The sequence below is a fragment of the Furipterus horrens genome, unplaced genomic scaffold, assembly GCF_987537825.1.
Source record: "Furipterus horrens unplaced genomic scaffold, mFurHor1.1.pri manual_scaffold_17, whole genome shotgun sequence".
In the NCBI taxonomy this organism is placed as follows: Eukaryota; Metazoa; Chordata; class Mammalia; order Chiroptera; family Furipteridae; genus Furipterus; species Furipterus horrens.
The window spans coordinates 102,619,168-102,641,079 of record NW_028327187.1 but is presented as its reverse complement, the minus strand read 5'-3'; the positions used below and the strand labels follow the sequence as shown (position 1 = coordinate 102,641,079).

The following is a 21,912-nucleotide window of genomic DNA, read 5'->3' as shown; positions in this document are numbered from 1 at the left end:
ATGAATGAGTAAATGGGAATGACAATATACCAAATGGATCAAGTAAATTGAATGCCAGCTTAAAAGAAACCCAAGTTATCGTTTGCTTAATGAACTTGTAGGAAAAACGACTCAAACTAATACACCAACATCAGATTGAAATAACCTGGTTCAACCTCTCACAGGAAAACTGTTCCTGGAAATGGGACGAGGTATATTTCCAAAGCCAATAATTAAGGATTCCTCCCTGGACAATACCGGGATGAGCATTATAAGGTTTAATGCTCTAGTTTTCCTGGGCACATGTGTGTGTGTGTGTGGTGTGTGTGTGTGTCTGTGTGTGTGTGTTTTGCTGTGTTTTGTTTCTGTGTTTCATGGCTGAGAAGGACCCCTTGTTAATGAACACTATGAAATGGATCATACATAGGTAAACATATATCAATGTCTCTGTCCATGTCAGTCCACAAAGGATAAAATGCTTAACAGCATACCTATATCCATTTTAAGGTATCTATGCCTGCAATAACACTTTAAGGTTTCTTTCTTCCAGATTTTAACTTCCTTCTCTCCTCTTTAAAAATACCCTGAATTTTAAGCCGATTATTTCCTTGCCTTTCTAAATAGCTTTACTGCATATGAAAACTACAGAGATCTGCATGAAAAATGAAACTATCCCTTGTTCTTCTCTCATTGTGTTTTTGTCCATTCTTGTTTAAAGATTCACTCACAGAGCTATACTTAATTTTAATTCATGAATCGTCGTTTTTATACATTATTCCATTATAGAAATATATGTTAATTCATTGACCCATGTTGCTCTTGACAAGCTTTCTTTCAGTTGGTTTTCAGGTCGCTGTGCTACTCTTCAGATCACTATGAATAGCCTTTTACGTGTCTTCTCACTGCTGTCAGCGTTGGAACTGTTCTCTCTCTTTAGAGGACCCTACGTCTAGGTTCGATCGACTATTTAAGTTGATGCTGCAATTACTCTGAGGGAAATCTTGTTCTCCGCATTCTTCGTCATCAGTTTATTGTAGTCCTTTAAAATTTACTGACCTCCCCCAAGATCATTCACTTTCCAAAGCTCTAAAGTGTACACAGCAATCACAATGGATTGTCTCCAAAAGTTTTCCTGGCCAACAAGTTCTCACCCACAAGACTTTTTCCTATTTTGGGATATATATCAAATATTGTTAGACCCTGATAACATCACAGAGAATGTTCTCCTTTTTCTTTCAAAAAATCATGGTGGTGTTGTCCAAGTATCTTAAATTGAACAAATTCCAAATAAATACATAGAGTCTTGGAGGAGAAGGAAAAGGTTGTGCTTCTACTTTAAATTGGTGAAGCAGCCCTCTTTCAATGTTTACGTTAAATAGACCAGTTGATTTTAGCCCTGATTACACAGAGGTTCTAAATTACTCTTCAAGATAAAAGAATCTGCCAGATTAAAAAAATAATAATAATACATGATGCACATTGACATTAGCAATTTTAATAATAATAAGCGCCTCTATTAGAAGTCATGCGTGATGCAAAATTTAGGATCTACTCATGCTGAGAAAGTATTCATTTTGAAACCTAAAATGCAATGACCTGGGCATTGTGTATTTTATCTGTCCACCCAACGGCCTTGTAACCAATTCGAGCACTCGGGGTTTCCCTTAAGCTGTTTGATTCGCTGAAGATATTGTTTGTATTTCGGGAACTCACCACCTGTGGTGGCCTTAGCAATCTTACATTACGTTTGACTATTCATTTCAGAACTGTACATTATGTTAAGCAAAGCACTGAGAGACTTAGCCTAAGTGATTTTCCCGAGAAGGATCGGGGTTTTTTGCAGGTTCCCTAATAAGAATATTTCGGAAGCGCAGTATGTTTCAATGTTTAGAAGAACAAACAGTAAACAAGATAGTTGAGAGTTCAAGATAGCTGCGAGGGCGGGACTCCGTGCCTGGAAACAGGAAAAGAGAGGAAAAAAAAAAAAAAGAAAATATCTGTGCGGCCCCAATTATCGCGAGACCACAGACGGGACGATGTCTTTTGAGCTTCCTCGGCAACCATACTGGCTGGGCGCCGTCAGCCAGCTACGGCACTTCCGGCTTTGGCTTATCTGAAGTCGCGTCGGACCTTTGGATCGACCTTCTGCTCCGCTGTCCTAGTCCCACCCGGCGCTGACCCGCCGCCGTCTCCAGGACTCTAGGACTCTCACAGTCACTACCCGGCTACAGCTAGCGTCTTCCGAGATGTCTGGCCACGGCAGCGGCAGCAGCAGCGGCGCTGATGCCCCAGGTGAGTGGTCGCGAGCCGACGCCATGATGGGGACATCCTCAGATTTCGATTTGAGACCTGAGCCTCAAATGGGCTTGAGATTGAACGGGGGTGGTGACGGTGCCGGGGCTAATAGTGTTCCCGTCTTTGCCTACACAGAACAGCAAGGTGCAGACGCGGGAAACGACTGCGTCATCTCTGGACGCGTGGAAGGTGGTGGCGACAACACGGCCCGTTACCGCGAAGGCCGGCTGAGAAGGGATGTAGAGGCGGTCCAGGAGGAAGCGGCAGGAGAACAGCCCCAGGTACAGAGCAGCGGGGCCAACCCTGATCAGTACCTAGCAGATGAGGATCGGGCCCTGGAGAACGGGGCATCTTCAGAAACATCTGCCCTGCCCCGCCCTCGCTGGAATGTCCTCAGTGCCCTTCGAGATCGGCAGCTGGGTTCAGGGGCCCGCTTCGTACGCGCGGCCTGCGGGTCGAGAGTGTTTGTGCAGCGTTTGAGCCTGCAGTGCAGGCTGGAAGGCCACGAGGGCTGTGTCAATAGTGTTCACTTCAACGAGCGGGGCACCTGGCTGGCCAGTAGCGGTGATGACCTGAGAGTGATAATTTGGGACTGGGAACGCCAGCAGCCGGTAATGAACTTGGACTCTGGTCACACAGATAACGTCTTTCAGGCCAAGTTCCTTCCGAGTTGGGGCGATTGCACCCTGGCCACGTGTGGCCGTGATGGGCAGGTATGGGTTGCACAGCTCCCTGCTGCGCCGGGCGATGTTGTTTTCCGGAAGGTGGCCCAACATAGGAGAGCCAGCCACAAGTTGGCTCTGGAGCCGGGCTCCCCTTTCACATTCCTGAGCTCAGGTGAAGATGCTGTTGTCTTTGCCATTGACCTCAGACAGGAGCGGCCGGCTCACGAACTGGTGGTGACGAGGGAGAATGCCAGGAGAGTGGGACTGTTTACAATCTTTGTGAACCCCGCCAATCCTTACCAGTTTGCTGTGGGTGGAAGAGACCAGTTTGTAAGAATTTACGACCAGAGGAGAATTGATGAGAATGAGAATAACGGGCTACTCAAGAAATTCTGTCCTCGTCACCTGGTCGACTGGGATGACCAAGTAAATGTCACCTGCGTGGTGTACAGCCACGATGGCACCGAGCTCCTGGCCAGTTACAGCGATGAAGATATTTACCTCTTCCACTCCTCTGGCTGTGATGGAGACCAGTATGTTAAGAGGTATAAGGGGCACAGAAATAGGGCCACGGTCAAAGGCGTCAATTTCTACGGCCCCGGAAGCGAGTTTGTGGTGAGCGGTAGTGATGGCGGGCACATCTTCTTCTGGGAGAAATCATCCTGTCAGGTCGTTCAGCTCCTGGAAGGAGACAGGACCAACACAGTGAACTGTGTGGAGCCCCATCCTTACCTGCCTGTGATGGCGAGCAGTGGCCTAGACTATGATGCTAAGATCTGGGCACCCAGCACTCGAGCTCCCACTGGGCTTCCTGGGTTAGAGAATGTGATGAGGACGAACAAGGAGCGTCGCGATCAGGAGAGGTTGATGTTCGGTAACTCGTTTGACACAAGCCTGCTTTCCTATTTTTTGCGTCACCAGCCACAGAGCAGTTTTCGCCTTCTTAGCCGTCGTAGGGTATTTGACATCGGGGGTGCAGAGGCGGATGACCCTTCCAGTGCCTCAGATGTGTCCGATGGCGATGACGACAACGGCGGCGGCGATGACGATGACGAAGGCAGTGATGACGGCGACGACGACTACGATGACGACGACGACACTGATGACGACTACGACGACGACTACGATGACGACGACTACGATGACGAGGATGACTACGATCAGGACGACGACGATGATGAAGACGACGATGACGACGACGATGACGACGATGAGGGCGACGAACCCCAAGACCAGTGCCAACACCAGTAATATGCGCGGTTCCTGACATCCTGAATGCCTGATACCTGATCCCGCACGATGTCACCCTAGTAGGCTGGACTTTTAAGTGTGAAATTCAGCTTACCTAACAGATCTGCCGTTTGTCTTTTCCACGATCCAAGCCACCTTTCATCTCTTCCCTGTGCTTCCCTTCCTTCCTTTCTCACATCCTTCGCCCCTCATTCCTTTCCTCTCTCTTGGTCCCTTTAGTCCTCTCTCTTTCCCCCTTGCTTATGCGTGCATGTAGAAGCCATTTATTTATGCTGATTGTTGTTTGTTCTCTTATGGTTGACATCCAAAGGTCCCCTATTCTGATGAAACTATTAAGAGCCTTACTGAATACGTTATTATTTCTGACACTGAAAGCTCTCACCTTCCTTTCACCTTTAGGAGCGTATCAGTAAGTTCTTTGGCTGAGCTGAAAACTGTACAAAGGCGTTGTTTCTTTAAAGGTGATAAAACAAGTAAACGCACACATGTACACACGGATGTGTACTTGCACAGAGTCTCGCACAAAGAGGGGCGGGGGGCGCGGAGAGAAAGGAAAATGGAGAGAAAAGGAGGTGGTTGGATACATTCCTAGGAAGGGAACTTGTCTGTCCAGAATTAATAACTTTGTGTTGTTCTCATTTTCTCTTTCCATATGTTAACAATGTTTAATTTTAGTAGGCGACGGTGCTGGTAAGGATTAAGTTTAGGGGCATGCCACTCTTTACCCTGCACTTGAATTCTCATGAAGTTTCCTGGCTGAGAACTCCCACGAGATAACCTTGCACAGACTTCTCTTATAATGGCCAGCTTCTAGAAGGTACCAGCCATGAATATGGGCATTCTTTTTTTATTTTATTTTATTGATTGTGTTGTTGCAGTAGTTCCAATGCTTTCCCTTTTGCTCCCCTCTGTCCAGTACCTCCCTTCCCTCCAGCAATCCCACCCCCCTTAGTTCATGTCCATGGGTCATGCATATAAGTTCTTTGACTTCACCCTTTTCTATACTATTCTTAACTTCCCCCTGTCTATTTTGTACCAAACGATTATGCGTCTTAATCCCTGCACCATATCCCCATCTCTCCCCCTCTCCCCTCCCTGCTGATAACCCTCCAAATGATCCCCATACCTATGATTCTGTTCCTGTTCTGGTTTGCTAGTTGGAGTCTGTTTATATTTTTTAGATTCAATTGTTGATCGTTGTGAGTTTGTTGTCATTTTATGAGCATTCTTAATACTTGAAAATGCATATACATTTGAACCAACTTTAAAAATGACTTCATGTTGCAATAAAGAATCGTTTGTACTTACAGATAACCGTGTGATATCATTATGGTATAAAACCACTACTGGGCGCTCTCTGCTTCTGGGCAACAATTCTCCACTCCCCTATTGGACTCCTTCTCCCATTCACTGAGTTGACTATTCCACACCTTCTTCTGCCTCAGAGGTCCAGCACAGCTTTCATCTTCCTCATTCATGGCTGATATCCTTCCTTCTCTATTCACTGGAGGAGTGGAAGCTGTGAGAAGAGAGTATGCACATTTTTTTCCACCGGCAAAGATAACATCCCACCAGCCTGTGTGCCCAATGTTTTGTCTCCTTTCCTGTTACAGTCCCTGGACTTATGCATTGAAACCTGTACCCTCGCCCTGTTCAAGACTTTTCTTCCTAAAACTCCCATCTCCCCCACATTAACACTTTTTACCCTTTCTATTCAATCATTGTCACTGGCCTAGATCATCCAGTGGTAAACCAGATGAAAAACGGTTGTCCCCCTTTACATGTATGAATTGCATTGAATCTGTGTATCACTTTGGGCAGTGTGGTCATTTTAACAATATTAAGTGGTCCAACCCTTGGTCACTAATGTCTTGCCAATCAGTTGTTTTCATGAAGTTCTTTCATCAAAGTTCGGTAGTTTCCACTGTACAAGTTTTTACTTCCTTGGTTAGGTTATTCTTACATATGTTATTATTTTTGGTGCTCTTGTAAATGGCAGTGTTTCCTTAACTTCCTTTTGTACACTTCATTTGTATTTATCCTGAGTACAAATACAGACACAGGACAAGAAATCTGTATGCCAGCATTGCTGATAAACATAGATGCAAAACTCCTGAACAAAAAAAAACTAGCAAACCAAATCTAGCCGCACATTAAAATGACCATATGGGATTACTTGTGGGATGCAAGGATGTTTCAGCGTAAACGAATCAATCAAAGCGATACACCATTTAGCAGGACGGAGGGTAAGAGTCACACAATCATCACAATAAATGCAAAAGAAAACTTGACAAAATCCAATACTCTTCCATGATAAGAACCCTTAACAAACTATAGGTAATAGAGGAACTTGCCGTATAGGACATGCCCACAGTTAACATCCATATGCAACAGTGAGAAACTGAAAACTTTACTTTCAGGATTAGGAAAAAGGCAAGGATGCCGGATCTTGACATTTTGATACAACACCGTGCTAGAACTCCGAGCAAAGACAATTGGGAGAGAAAAAGAAACAAGCCATCCGAGTTGGAAAGTGTGAAGTAAAATGAACTGTTTGCAGATGACATCACACACACACACACACACACACACACATACCATAGAACTAATGAATTTAGTAAAGTTACAGGATACGCAATTCTGCCGTCTTCACATGACGCAGTGGGAAGTATCAGCAGGAGAACAGAGGAAGGAGAATAGGAGAATTAATTTGGAGTATTAGTTTCAGGGACTCCCTTTTTATCAATTCATGGAGGGATGGGTATGATTTCCCCTGCCCGCTCAGACTCTTCACAGTGTATTTTTTGCCTCAGGATCTTAATAACTGCGCTCTTAATTCCCCACCTTTAGGCCAAGAGGTACAATATAACGTCTTCCTGTTCGTTATGGCCCTGAGGTGTTGCTCTTTCCCTTGGGAATTCCCTACAGGCTTCTCTCACTTTTGTAAGAATTCCACTTAGGAACTGCTTCAAATTGCCAAGTGACAGGTGCTTCTTGCCAGTAGCCTGACGGATCCACCTCACACTCGCATTCAGTGTAGGAGTAAAGGTTATAATTTCCACTTTCAAAATGTATTCCAAACCTAAACAGTTTAGCCGCCTGTATTATCCACGTCCTCATTAAGCCACCTTAATTGCTCACCTGGATTAGAGCAATAGCTTAGTACTTGCGCTCTCTCCTCCTGCCCCGTTCTGTTCTGCACACAGCAGCCAGTGTCGTCTTTTGAAAAGTAAGCCAGACAATCCAATCGCCTGCTCACAAGCTTCTAAAGGCTTGCCACTAATCACAGAATGAAATTAAAATAAAAATTGCTGGGGGTGGGCAGACAGGCTCTATGTAGTCAGCCTTTGCTTCTCCTGATCTCACTGCCTGACGCCCTCTGCAGGGCTTCCCTGCACTGTTTCAGTCCCGGTGGCCTCCGTGAAGTGCCACGGACACTCAGTGCTAGTGCTTTAGACCATTTGCACTCAATGTCACTTACCCTACATATTTCCATGCTCCATTTCTCTTTGCCTTCAGCCTCTGATTAAATGGCATCCCATAAAGGAGACCTTGTTTGAATGCACCATCTAAAATAACAAGCCTTCCGTCTATGTCTACTGGACTTGTCTATTGTCTTTTCCCACCACATTTTAGGCTCTATGAGTGAAGAGATTACCACTTTTATCAGAACCTAGAACACCACAATGCACAGCGTTTATTTAGGAGCTCCAAATAAATCTGTGGAAAATGAATGAATGAGTAAATGGGAATGACAATATACCAAATGGATCAAGTAAATTGAATGCCAGTTTAAAAGAAACCCAATTTATCATTTGCTTAATGAACTTGTAGGAAAAACGACTCAAACTAATACACCAACGTCAGATTGAAATAACCTGGTTCAACCTCTCCCAGGAAAACTGTTCCTGGAAATGGGACGACGCATATTTCCAAAGCCGGTAATTAAGGATTCCTCCCTGGACAATGCCAGGATGAGCCTAAGGTTTAGTGTCCTAGTTTTCCTGGGCGTGTGTGTGTGTCTTTTGTTGTGTTTTGTTTCTGTGGTTCATGGCTGAGAAGAACCCCTTGTTAACGAATACTATGAAATGTATCATACACAGGAAAGGGTATATCAATGTCGCGTCTATGTCAGCCCACAAGGAGTAAAAACAATAACAACACTCCTGTATCCACGATAAGCTATCTATGTCTCCAATAATACTGTAAGGTTTCTTCCAGATTTAACTTCCTCCTCTCCTCTTAATAATTACCCTGAATTTTAAGCCGATTATTTCCTTGCCTTTCTAAATAGCTTTACTGCATATGAAAACTACAGAGATCTGCATGAAAAATGAAACTATCCACTGTTCTTCTCTCATTGTGTTTTTATTCATTCTTGTTTAAAGATTCACTCGCGGTGCCGCACTTAATTTTAATTCACGAATCTTCATTTTTGTACATGATTCCATTAGAGAAATATATGCTAATTCATTGACCCATGTTGCTCTTGACAGGCTTTCTTTCAGGTGGTTTTCAGGTCGCTGTGCTACTCTTCAGATCACTATGAATAGCCTTTTACGTGTCTTCTCACTGCTGTCAGCGTTGGAACTGTTCTCTCTCTTTAGAAGACCCCCCGTCTTAGGTTTGATCGACTATTTAAGTTGATGCTGCAATTACTCTGAGGGAAATCTTGTTTTCTGCATTCTTAGACAGCAGTTTACTGTAGTCCTTGAAAATTTACTGACCTCACCCTCGATCATTCACTTGCCATACCTCTGAAGTTAACACAGCAATCTGCATGAACTGTCTCCCAAAGTTTTCTGGGCCTAAAACCCTCCACCCTCAAGCCTCTTATGTATTTTGGGATACATTTAAAATATTGTGAGACCTTTATAACATCACAGAGATTTTTTTTTTCTTTCATAAAATCATGGTGGTGTTGTTACAGAATGAGGATGTCCAAAAATCCCCAGAGCCTGCGGGTTCGGGGGCGGGGGAAGGGAGGGAGAGAAGGGGGGACAGCTTTAAAGATGCCTTTGCATGAATATGGCTCGAACCTTAGTGTCTCAGTTATGCAAATAGCTTTGGTTCTTCCAAGGCCCCGGTCAGATGGGAGGGGTTTTGGACCATGGAATGATACTGAAAGAGCACACAGAGCCTGTGTAAGGTGCTGTGAATGGTAAGAACTGGTTACCATGCCCACTGCGTCACAGGACGCAGTCAGGGATTTAAAAATGAGCAGCAGACATTTTTAGGGGAGAACCCCATGCTGCTTTGAAAGGACAGGGAGAACTCCCTGCAGTTTACAAGGAGGCTGGGAACTCCACGCGGTTCTGCATTAAAAGCTGGAAGGCACCACAACACAAGAAAAACCTCCCCAATCAGGATCAAATGATTGGGAGCTACCGGGAAAGCTAAACTGTGTCTGGGAAGTAGGAAAACTATATCTCTGGCCTTTCAAAAATTAGCCTGGTTTGGTAGGGGGAGGCAGAACTGTGTTTGTGGGTGTTTTAAAGAAAATAAGACTTAACAACAGAAATCCGCAAATAATCTAAATCTATATAACCATTAAATAAACAATTCTTTTTCTTTTCACCAAAACTGGTATTGAGAGTTATGCTTCTGGCGGCGGGCAGTCGGGCCCCTAATAACTAAAGAGCCCATGGGTTCTGTTTCAATCGGAGCAGCCATGGGTTCTGTTACAGTGTTCCCCAAGTATCCTAAATTGAACAAATTCCAAATGAATACATAGAGTCTCTGGTGGAAAAAGCAAAAAGCGACGCTTCTATTCCAAATGGGTGATGCAGCGCTCTTTCAATGTCTACATTAAATTGACCAGTTGATTTCAGCCTGGATGACACGGAGGGTCTAAATTACTCTTCTAGATAAGAGCCTGCCAGATTGAAACAACAAGAGCAAGAACAACAACAACAACAACAACAAAAAAAAAAATACAGGACGCACATTGACATTTGCAATTCTAATAAATAATAAGCACCTCTATTAGAAGTCATGCCTAATGCAAAATTTAGGATCTACTGCTGCTGAAAGGGTGTTTATTTTGAAACCTAAAATGCAATGACCTGGGCATTGTGTATTTTATCTGTCCACCCTACGGCCTTGTAACCAATTCGAGCACTCGGGATTTCCCTTAAGCTGTTTGATTCGCTGAAGATATTGTTTGTATTTCGGGAACTCAGTATCTGTGGTGGCCTTAGCAATCTTACAATACCTTTGACTATTCATTTCAGAACTGTACATTATCTTCGAGCAAAGCACTGAGAGGCTTAGCCTAAGTGTTTTTCTCGAGAAGGATCGGGTTTTTTTTTTTTTTTTTTTTTTGCAGGTTCCCTAATAAGAATGTTTCGCAAGCGCAGTATATTTCAATGTTCAGAGGAACAAACCGTAAGCACGATAGTTGATAGTTCAAGATGGATACGGGGGCGGGTCTCGGGCCTGGAAATAGGAAAGGAAAAGAAAAAAAAAAAATCTGAGCGGTTCCAAATACCGTGCGACTTGAGACAGGAAGAAGTCTTTTGAGCTTTCTCGGCACCCATACTGGCTGGGCGCCGTCAGCCAGCTACGGCACTTCCGGCTTTGGCTTATCTGAAGTCGCGTCGGACCTTTGGATCTACCTTCTGCTCCGCTGTCCTAGTCCCACCCGGCGCTGACCCGCCGCCGTCTCCAGGACTCTAGGACTCTCACAGTCACTACCCGGCTACAGCTAGCGTCTTCCGAGATGTCTGGCCACGGCAGCGGCAGCAGCAGCGGCGCTGATGCCCCAGGTGAGTGGTCGCGAGCCGACGCCATGATGGGGACATCCTCAGATTTCGATTTGAGACCTGAGCCTCAAATGGGCTTGAGATTGAACGGGGGTGGTGACGGTGCCGGGGCTAATAGTGTTCCCGTCTTTGCCTATACAGAACAGCAAGGTGCAGACGCGGGAAACGACCGCGTCATCTCTGGACGCGTGGAAGGTGGTGGCGACAACACGGCCCGTTACCGCGAAGGCCGGCTGAGAAGGGATGTAGAGGCGGTCCAGGAGGAAGCGGCAGGAGAACAGCCCCAGGTACAGAGCAGCGGGGCCAACCCTGATCAGTACCTAGCAGATGAGGATCGGGCCCTGGAGAACGGGGCGTCCTCAGAAACATCTGCCCTGCCCCGCCCTCGCTGGAATGTCCTCAGTGCCCTTCGAGATCGGCAGCTGGGTTCAGGGGCCCGCTTCGTACCCGCGGCCTGCGGATCGAGAGCGTTTGTGCAGCGTTTGAGCCTGCAGTGCAGGCTGGAATGCCACCAGGGCTGTGTCAATAGTGTTCACTTCAACGAGCGGGGCACCTGGCTGGCCAGTAGCAGCGATGACCTGAGAGTGATAATTTGGGACTGGGCACGCCAGCAGCCGGTAATGAACTTGGACTCTGGTCACACAGATAACGTCTTTCAGGCCAAGTTCCTTCCGAGTTGGGGCGATTGCACCCTGGCCACGTGTGGCCGTGATGGGCAGGTACGGGTGGCACAGCTCCCTGCTGCGCCGGGCGATGTTGTTTTCCGGAAGGTGGCCCAACATAGGAGAGCCAGCCACAAGTTGGCTCTGGAGCCGGGCTCCCCTTTCACATTCCTGAGCTCAGGTGAAGATGCTGTTGTCTTTGCCATTGACCTCAGACAGGAGCGGCCGGCTCACGAACTGGTGGTGACGAGGGAGAATGCCAGGAAAGTGGGACTGTATACAGTCTTTGTGAACCCCGCCAATCCTTACCAGTTTGCTGTGGGTGGAAAAGACCAGTTTGTAAGAATTTACGACCAGAGGAGAATTGATGAGAATGAGAATAACGGGCTACTCAAGAAATTCTGTCCTCATCACCTGGTCGACTGGGATGGCCAAGTAAATGTCACCTGCGTGGTGTACAGCCACGATGGCACCGAGCTCCTGGCCAGTTACAACGATGAAGATATTTACCTCTTCCACTCCTCTGGCTGTGATGGAGACCAGTATGTTAAGAGGTATAAGGGGCACAGAAATAAGGCCACGGTCAAAGGCGTCAATTTCTACGGCCCCGGAAGCGAGTTTGTGGTGAGCGGTAGTGATGGCGGGCACATCTTCTTCTGGGAGAAATCATCCTGTCAGGTCGTTCAGCTCCTGAAAGGAGACAGGACCAACACAGTGAACTGTGTGGAGCCCCATCCTTACCTGCCTGTGATGGCGAGCAGTGGCCTAGACTATGATGCCAAGATCTGGGTACCCAGCGCTCCAGCTCCCACTGGGCTTCCTGGGTTAGAGAATGTGATGAAGAAGAACAAGCGGGAACGCGATCGAGAGAGGTTGAGCTCCCGTGACCTGATTAACAGAAACCTGTTTTCCTTCCTTATGCGCCACCTGTCACAGAGAAGTTTTCTCCATCTTAGCCGTCGCAGCATATTTCCGCCATTTGGCCTCATGGATGCAGAGTCGGATGACTCTTCCAGTGCCTCAGATGTGTCCGATTACAATGATGATGACTACGACGACGATGACGACGACGACGACGACGACGACGACGACGATGAGGGCGACGAACCCCAAGACCAGGACCAACACCAGTAATATGCACGGTGCCTGACATCCTGAATGCCTGATACCTGATCCCGCACGATGTCACCCTAGTAGGCTGGACTTTTAAGTGTGAAATTCAGCTTACCTAACAGATCTGCCGTTTGTCTTTTCCACGATCCAAGCCACCTTTCATCTCTTCCCTCTGCTTCCCTTCCTTCCTTTCTCACATCCTTCGCCCCTCTTTCCTTTCCACTCTCTTGGTCCCTTTAGTCCTCTCTCTTTCCCCCTTGCTTATGCGTGCATGTAGAAGCCATTTATTTATGCTGTTTGTTGTTTGTTCTCTTATGGTTGACATCCAAAGGTCCCCTATTCTGATGAAACTATTAAGAGCCTTACTGAATACGTTATTATTTCTGACACTGAAAACTCTCACCTTCCTTTCACCTTTAGGAGCGTATCAGTAAGTTCTTTGGTTGAGCTGAAAACTGTACAAAGGCGTTGTTTCTTTAAAAGTGATAAAACAAGTAAACGCACACATGTACACACGGATGTGTACTTGCACAGAGTCTCGCACGAAGAGGGGCAGGGGGCGCGGAGAGAAAGGAAAATGGAGAGAAAAGGAGGTGGTTGGATACATTCCTAGGAAGGGAACTTGTCTGTCTAGAATTAATAACTTTGTGTTGTTCTCGTTTTCTCTTTCCATATGTTAACAATGATTAATTTTAGTAGGCGGTGCTGGTAAGGATTAAGTTTAGTGGCATGCCACTCTCTACCCTGCACTTGAATTCTCATGAAGTTTCATGGCTGAGAACTCCCACAGGATTACCTTCCACAGTCTTCTCTTTGGACGGCCATCTCCTAGAAGGTATCATCCAGGAATATCAGCATTCTTAATATTTGGAAATGCTTATATATTTGAACCAACTTTAGAAATGTCTTCATGTTGCAATAAAGAGTCGTTTGTACTTACAGATCACTGTGTGATATCATTGCACAAAATACTCGACATCGGTGCATTCCTTAAGATTGTCTTCAGTGGGTTAAATTGCTTTTTAAAATGCTTTGTTCTAAGCCTTATCTCATGTGAACATTGGGTGCAGGATGTCCAATGGCTGCGTAATAATAATATTTTAGTTTTATACCTGTTACTTGTGTTAGTGTTGCAGAGGCCCCCCCCTTGCCCCCAACACTTCTGCCGAGTGAAACACCCTGCTTTGCAGATGTTGTTTGGCAAAGATGGATGTGATAAATCATCCTGTGCCCTGACAGAGGCTTTTCTTCGATAATGCTCCTTAATGGATATAATCTCTGGCCCCCTGCGAGCAGTTTGCAAAGTTATATTGAGATTAGACTTCAGAATGGAAACTTACTTGACCAAAGGTTCTGCTTGCTCGCTGAGATTCAAAGTTAGGGAACAACTGCCTGGGGATCTGGGGCCCTGGTGTAGCCCCTACCAAGGTCCATTGTCAGGAAAGGACCTTAAAAGTCCCCAAAGAATGCAGTGAGTCTGAACGAAGCACTGTGGTTTAAAATGAGCCATAAGGAAAGCACACTTGTAAACCAGAATCCCAGGTTTGGGGCAATCCTGCACAATTGGGTGGGATGTGTACCAGCAAGAAGTTCAACACATTTAAAACAAGAAAGTAAACGTTTGGAATTTCCAATGACACTGGGTGGCAGTGAAAACAACGTCAAGGGAGGGTATCTACCCAGTTCTTTTTTCACCTGCTGTTTGGAAGCAGTCTGTCCATTGAGGTGGGGAGGACGGCTGGGAGGGGTGTCCTCTGGACTACATCCTTCAGAGTTCCCTGCATGGCTCTGAGACAGCTTGTGCAACAGGGGGCACTTGCAGCGGCATTTGCAAGGCAAGGGCAAAGTAGTGGCCCTGTTTGATTTCGAGCAGAGGCACATTGGCACTCCTGTTCTGGTTCACCTCAGTGTGAAGCAGCAGCCGGGCCCACAGCTACGGCAGCTCCCCCTCAGATCCTTCTTCAGCTTCATAGCTCCATAAACAGAGAAGCCACTTCTTCCCGCACTCAGGCCACCACGGTTGGGGCTTCGGAGGCAGTGAAGGATCAACGTAGGCTCCGGTCCTTGTGGGTTCCGGTAGTGTCTCACGGGTTCCAGTCCATCTTTGCTTACCCCACTCCACATCCATGCTCCTTCCTGAATGCTGTGCTGACCCCCAGCTCCAGCACCTGAAGCAAAAACAAAAGCTGCCTAACCAGGTCCCACAATTACGTCCTGTCAGATCCCTATTATAAGTCACCTCTGTTTGGACCCTGACGGATGCACCCATAACCACCTGCTTTGGATTGGGTAAGTCAGCAGATCACTTAGATAATTTGGCATTTGAAAGAGTAAATTCCTCTAAAGAGAGAGGTTGGACTTGTTTGATACAGAGAGACAGGTAGATAGATAGGTAGCAGGGAGTGAAATAACTTGAAAAATAAATTTATGATTATAGGTGAAAACCAAGCCGGTAGTGTAGATCCCAGAAAATGAAAATAATATTGCAGTTTTAATTCATGTGAATATTGGTATATTAGTAAATAGAAGAGGACAATAAACATCACAACCAACTTCCATGAGATGGCGGGCCAAGCTAACAGTTCTGGCATATAAGCAGGCATAAGTTCGCCTTAAGTTTAGTTTTACAACACCAAATATTTTCATTCCACATGTATTTCTACAGGACAGTTCTGTGTAGGCCCTCGTGAGCTTTATGCAATATTACGATTGTCTCCAATAACGCACAGAAGCTAACTGCATAAAGCTCTTACATATGCAAAATGATGCTTTTATAAAGACATCTTCTGGCAGTCGTTCTTTAAAAGGACAGGTGTGGAAAAGACCACAGGTGGAAAAAAGTATATATATATACGAAGGAGCCCAATTACTAAGCGGCAAGGCAAAAAATTTTTAGTGAGTCCTGTTAGTCCAATGGTGACCTTCAACAGTGTTCCTTCTACCATGTGACCCAAAGCATAATGCAAGAATTTACAATAGCCTCGAGCCATCCCCCCATCAACATCTATGAACTCCACTGTCTTAATTTGCCTTGTCTTCAGTCTCTTCAATAGTAAAATGAGGGGTTTAGATCTTTAGATTTCATTCTCAGAGCCTTATGGGGGACTGGATACACATTCCCTTAAGGGACAATGAGTTCAGAGATGGCTGTATGACAAGGAACCTTCTATGCTAGTCTCAAGCAGTGTTGTGGGGAGAACTAGGGAGTTTTGGATGTTTTCACTGGGAGGGGGATCGGAAGTTTCTTATCCTGTTGTTTTATGCAAAGTACAGTGTTTTCTTTTTCCTCCTAGCTTTGGCACATCTTTATCTCTGGCTCCATTATATCAAAAACCATCTATGGCATTTAGATATACCTATACTAGCAACTATATTCAAGTATAGTTTCTCAATAATTCTTTTTTATTTTTATTTATTGATTTCAGAGAGAGAGAGAGAGAGAAGGAAACATCAACTTGTTGTTTTACTTATTTATGCAGTCATTGGTTGCTTCTTCTATGAGCGCCCTGACCCGGGATCAAACACACCACCGTGGCATATTGGGGCGATGCTCCACCCAACTGAGCTACCTGCCCGGGGCTCCACAGTTATTCATAAAACCCATATTAAAATGGAGGACAGGAAACTTAAGCTCAGAGAAGTTATCTTTCCAATGCCATTGGGCTAAGAAGGTGTAAATGAGGGGATCAAATAAAATTTGCAACTAAATCATTTCAACAAATAGTGGCATATGGCATACTTGTTTTAGTGCATCGTGATTTGGCTTAAGTGACAATAGAAATGGGGATCCCATGTCTCAACATTCTTTTATATTATTTTAAGGGTTAAATATTATTTGATACTGTACATAAAGCACACTAAGATCATGATATTTAAATGTCACCTTTCACCTATTAAGGTGGCTGTAGTCTCAACTTGGATTTTTGTCAGCTGTATGGCAGACATATTAGCAGCTCAAGCCCCTGTAATTGAATCGAGGTCCTCTGTGTAGAACAAACTGAACAACAACAATAAACCAATAGAAAACAACAACAACAACAACAACAACATAGAAACAGAATACAATTATGAAAACAGTACATTCTGGGGTAGTAACAGTAATTGTAGCTTCAGCTACACAGTTATTTGGATGACATTGGATGAAACATTTTCTGCTAGGGAAGGGACCAAATTTCTGCCCCTTTGAAACTCTTTTGGGGAAATATTAATTTTAAGGTATTCATTAGGAAACAAAAAAGCTCAGAACCTTTGACGCTTCCCCCTTTTCTGCCTAAGTGATTCAGACAGAAATGTGTTTCAGGAAGGACATTTTAGGATATTTGCCTTAGACAAGGGCTTAAGGCAGGTGGCTGTTAACTAGATACCCCGTGTCCCCCTGTCTCTGAATCGCATAGCAAGGATTTTCCTGATGTGGGTTCCACTACCCCTGTAGTCCCTATAATTCACCCATTCTTACTTCTGAAATCTAATACCTTGTTTCCACCTTTATCCTTTGTCTAAAAATGTCTTATATAGGCAATGTTGCTGTCATAGGGGAGGTGGGTTGAGGGGCTCAATGAAAAGGTGAAGATATTCAGCCAAGAAAACAAACTCATAGACACAGACAACAGTATGGTGATACCAAGAGGGAAATGAGGGTGGGGGAAGGTAGAAGAGGCTAAAGGGTGGACAAACGGTGATCGAAGGAGACTTGACCTGAGGTTTGGAACACAGAAAAAATATATACATGATGTGTTATAGAATTGTACTCTGAAATCTATATATAATTTTACTAACCAATGTCACTGCAGTAAATTCAGTAAAGATTTTAAAAAGGATGGGGTTTTTTCCCCTTCCAACTAGTTCTTTGTCCTAAAATCTTGGCTTGTGATCAGAGAGTGGACAGAAGCCTCAGAAGTTGGGGGATGGGACTCCGTGGAGCACAGCCATTTTCCTGAGAGATACTTAGTGTCTTAGTTATGGGAATAGCTATGGCTGATCTATGGTGCCAAGGATGGGAGGGGCTTTGACCATAGAAGGGTGATGAAAAAGCTTACAGGGCCTGTGCGAGATTCTGCGAATGGCCAGGACTGGTCACCACACTGACCGCGTCACAGGCCGCAGTCAGGGTTTTGAAATAAGGCGGCAGCCATTTGGGTGAGGATGCCATGCGGTTTGAAAGAGAGTAAAGGCACCGAACCAGCCCACCATGAGGTCAGGTGTGTAAGAAGGTGCCGTGCAGTTATGGATTAAGAACTGGAGAACACTGTGACACTGGCAGAAATTCCCTATCAAGCATGAATGAATGGGAACTGCTGCAAAAGCTGAGCTGTAAACTTCTGCTTTTCTGAAAGACAGTACCTCTTATTGGCATATTCTGAAACTGGCCTGGTTTGGCCATGGGAGGCAGGCCTATGTCTCTGGGTGTTTTAAAGGGAGTGGGACTTAATAGCAGAAACCCACCATTAATCTAAATCTGCACAACCTTTAAATAAACAATTCCTTTCCTTTTCACTAAACTCTAGAATTGGGAGTTATACTTTTCGGTGGTGGGCAATCGACCCCCTCATAACTGAACAGCCCATGAGTTCTGTTTCATTTTCTCTGGTCTCCACCATCTGGAAGGTTCACTTACATGGTGCACCTGGTGGCCAGTCAAATAGAGAGGGGTGCCAAGTGTCTTTGTCCATCTATGCGAGCTCTCAGGGGAGATGGTCATATGGGGTGCTAGCCCTTAAGGGGACTTTGTCATCTAAACCTTTGTTTCCTGTTAATGCTGGGAAAAATTCATTCCAGTAGTGCCTGCCACCGGCCACAAATTAGCAGGTTTGTGACTGGAGCCTTCTCACGTTCTGTGGGAGACCAGATACACCTTATGCACCCACCATCCTAACCACCTGGGTGACGAAGGCCTGTGCTTTGGGAGTGAACATTTGGATCATGAGGGCTGCATCTTTTGCATTCACTTTGGGGAAGCATTTTTGCCTCCTTGGTTGAGTTCTAAAAGACTTATTGGTTGAGTTGCTATAAAATCCTACTGGCAAGACGGCGGATGTTTTGAATTGAAAAAAATTTCTTAATTGACAAACTTTGTTGAGCTCTCATATTGATATAATAACCAGCCATTAAGACACCTTTAACAAGATGGAAGGACAGAAATTAGAATAAAAATCGACGTCCAATCAGACCCCTTCCTGTTTAGCTTCAGCTATTTGCACACAGTGTAAAAATTAGAACATTGGAAGAACAATCTCCCTGCACGTATTTAAAAAAAAATAAAACACAAAACTATAGCTAGTCTTAACACTTTTAAATTTCTATTTAGCTTTTTGGATCTTACAGATGCTAATTGGGTTAATTAAGAAGAGAATTTTAAGAAAAAGAGAAAAGCAATACATTTCCTAACAAGGTGGAAATTTTTAATACATTATTGAGATATAAGATTTATGACTATTGGTATATTTGAAAAGGTTTTAAAGGATTTACTAACTAATCAGAAATTTGACAAAATTGAAAGCTGATTTTTCAAAGTATGATAGGAATATTTTTAAAGTCTCAACAGGTCTTCTTGCCAGGCAATCAAAAATGTAAACTCAACCCACTACAGTATGAGGCAGAAGTAAGTGGAGATGGAAAAAAAAACAAACAAACAAACAAAAAAAACTGGCATTCTCAAAGACACAAGTGCTTAAAGTTGCCCATGCTTGACATCTGCCCTTTCTCTTCTCCAGCCTCCTTAAAAGTTGTCAGGGGTAAATGAAAAACCTGTGTCTTCTCTACAGTTAGTAATGATTCTGTTTATGTTGTGATCTTTTTGTGAGATCTGTGTTTATATATGTATAGAAAGATGTCTTCTGCCTCTAGATGGTATTCCTTCCATTATATAGTATTTTATCAGCTTAAAGGAATTAAATGTTTATATAAATTAAGAAATAGAAACTATCCTAACTATTTTTAAGGATCATGTGATCTAAGAAAATATTTGACATCAGATCTGGCTTAAGCTTTGTTGATATCTTTTAGAGTTATTAACATGAATTTTATATGTTTGTTTTACCAGGGTTAACAAAAATAATTTCAAGTTACGTCCATTACAAAATTTGTCAAGAAAATGGGTTGGATAATAATTGATTTTGAAACCTCATAGTGTTACTAAGATCCATTAAATACAACTAAAGTGGAGGGTTTTTGATAAAAGTAATAATTTTATTATATGTTATATATATACCGAAATACCCCTGGCTGGTTTGGCTCAGTGGATTGAGCGTCGGCCTGCGAGCTAAGTGTCGCTGGTTCGATCTTCCAGTCAGGGCACATCAGAGAAGGAAAACTCTGACTCCAAAAAACCTCCGCTGCCTTGCGGCATACCTCTTCAGGGGAAAGGCTAAGGGAGTAAACCCCGACAGAAAATCCGGAGCCGGAGTCCCTAAGGCGGTTCGACGTTGTAGCCAACACCGGCAACTCCTGCGGCGCACCTGAAGCCAAGCTGTATTGACTCCGTCTTTCCCTTGGACCCTTCAGCTGCGAAGAGAGGGGGGGTCTGCTGCATGGGCAACAGCAGACCCTCCATATTACCCTGCCCAGGCTCTGTAGCTTCAGCTTCACTGGAGAGGACACTCCAGCGTCATCGCAAGATGTCGATTCAACACGGGAGGAGACAGATACCGTGTCACTCCCGAGTCGGACTGCACAACCATTCTCGGCGGTGCAGATAGACTCTTAAGAAGCTACACCATTGTCTCTCGAGACGGACGGCTGCCAACGACGACGACGACGACGACGACGATATACCTAAATATAGTTTTCTAAAGTCTGTTGCTAACTTGAAACTTTAGAGATTTTTTTAAAGTTAACTGATAAAAATTACTAAGTATCTAGATATTTTAAAATAACATAAAATATTAAAACATGAATTGATCGAAGTTTTACTACTTTTGGTTTATTATTACAGAGAAGGTAGAAAATAAATTTGGATTTGTTATTGAATATGTCTTTCATTTTATTAAATATGTTTATAAAATTCTGAATATATTTGCCAAGGAAAGAGTCTGTTTCTAGAAGTTACTAAATTTATTCAGGAATTTGGGAACCTAAAAGGAACGCTATTTACTTTTTGTTGCTACTGGAAATTGAAGTTTATAAAAGTTAAAAATCCTAACTATGTCAGACAGAAATTGTGTTTTTGGTAAAGGAAGGTAGGTATAAGGTATGGAGACAAATTTTGGGTTGTTCTAAAGTTGGTGACTTTTGAATGAGTTAAGAGAGGAAAACTGAGTGATGAAAAATGTTGTAGCTTTATGAGAGAAATCTTGAGAGGAAATTTTATATATGGATAAGATGAATAAGATTGGAATAAATATAATTAAGTGCATGAATGTAAATATCAAGTGTAAGCTGATGCAAAACCAGAGTTTGGTTCTTTTACCGGGACAAGGTTTTGGGGGTTTTTCTTCTGTATTATGGTTCTCCTCTAGATATAAAAATTTTTCTACGTGCAAAGCAAAGATTCTATGTTGTATTAAAATAGTTCTGTGTCATATTTTCTTAATGAATTTCTTGATTATTTAAAAAGATAATCCTTTAAGTCATAAGAACTAAAGTTTTGCTAACCTAAATTTGTTTGATACTTTTGATTGTCACTTTGGGTAAATGGATAATTTAACATTGTTTTATAAATATATATAATCTTTTGGTCAAATATATGTGACACCATTCATTCGGTTTAAATTTTGGAAGGAGACTTTTTCTAATCTTGGAAATAGCTTTGGATTATTCTAATGGGTCCCTAGCATACCTCAAAGATTTTTTTTTTCTCTCCTAATAAGAGATTTTAAACTAATTAGGCCTATTTGATATTCTGAAGTTACATGGGCAGTTTTTCAAAATAAAGAAATAATAATTATGTTTATTCATATACATGTATTTTTATTATTAAAGTGGATATCCTAGAGATTATAGAAAAATCTCCAAGAGTCTACAAAGTTCTGATATATTTACACTGTAACTCTAATTCTTATCTCAGAATGTTATATGTTATAGAAAAGCAAAATGTTTTATAACTGCATTATAATCAAATTTATAACCATATTATTTAAAGTTTTGTCATTTATAGACAGTCATAGTCATTGTTTTACTCTGTTTTTGCAAATATGTTTCATCTTAAAGATCCATAGAAAGGACTCTGCCTTCTTTTAAATTACGTAT

At 43.5% G+C, this 21,912-nt stretch overlaps 2 pseudogenes; both read left to right on the top strand.

Annotated features, from left to right (window-relative positions):
• Positions 1-2,225: 2,225 nt before the first annotated feature.
• On the top strand, positions 2,226-4,190 carry LOC149991717 (DDB1- and CUL4-associated factor 8 pseudogene; annotated as a pseudogene).
• A 6,721-nt stretch (positions 4,191-10,911) lies between these two features.
• LOC149991716 (DDB1- and CUL4-associated factor 8 pseudogene) lies at positions 10,912-14,901 on the top strand (annotated as a pseudogene).
• Positions 14,902-21,912: the final 7,011 nt, after the last annotated feature.